At 51.9% G+C, this 574-nt stretch overlaps 1 protein-coding gene across 1 annotated transcript in view; it reads left to right on the top strand.

Moving 5' to 3' along the window:
- Window positions 1–6: 6 nt before the first annotated feature.
- NR4A3 (nuclear receptor subfamily 4 group A member 3) overlaps window positions 7–574 on the top strand; it is a 30,145-nt gene continuing 29,577 nt past the window's right edge. The window contains exon 1 of the mRNA XM_006758602.2: window positions 7–145. The gene's annotated coding sequence lies outside the window, so the exon portion shown is untranslated. The remainder of the gene's footprint in view (window positions 146–574) is intronic.

Here is a 574-nt window from a genome sequence, read left to right as displayed (position 1 = left end):
AGCCCCGGCCCTGGGACTGGACCCTCAGCGGAGCTGGGCAGCACCGCGGCCGCTTCGCCTAGTCGTCCGTCTCCGCCTCCTTCACTCTCAGCCTCCGCTGGAGAGACCCACAGCCCCACCATTCAGCGCGCAAGATATCCTCCAGGTAGGTCTGAAGGCACGACCCCTGATTCCAACCCGCCTGGGAGAGGTGGGTGGGGGAGCCACACTACCAGCCGGCAAGGTGGTCTACGTGCCCAGCGGCCAAGACAGTGCCTGCTGGCTGCGCATTTCACAGCACAGGTGGCTTCTTTGCAGGAAGCTCCTCTGGATACCACACCCTGTTGCTACCAAGCGAAGCAGCCAGATTACATTAAGCATTGCATTTCTCAAAAGTATTTGTCCTAAGAAAAATACAAATACACCATAGATTCGGATATTTTACTTCTAATGTCTTCATGTTTGCTCTTCCTTTACATGCAGCTTATTCATTTAAGTAGTATGGGGTCACTTAGAGCAATAGATAGAGTATTTTTGTTTATATAAAATCCAAATCACTTGGGTGCAGAAGTGTGGATTCTTGAAGCTCAGAGGG

This window comes from Myotis davidii, unplaced genomic scaffold (assembly GCF_000327345.1).
Source record: "Myotis davidii unplaced genomic scaffold, ASM32734v1 scaffold534, whole genome shotgun sequence".
NCBI classification, from domain to species: Eukaryota; Metazoa; Chordata; class Mammalia; order Chiroptera; family Vespertilionidae; genus Myotis; species Myotis davidii.
Note: the sequence above shows the minus strand (reverse complement) of the source record. Positions and strands in the feature narration are given on the sequence as shown.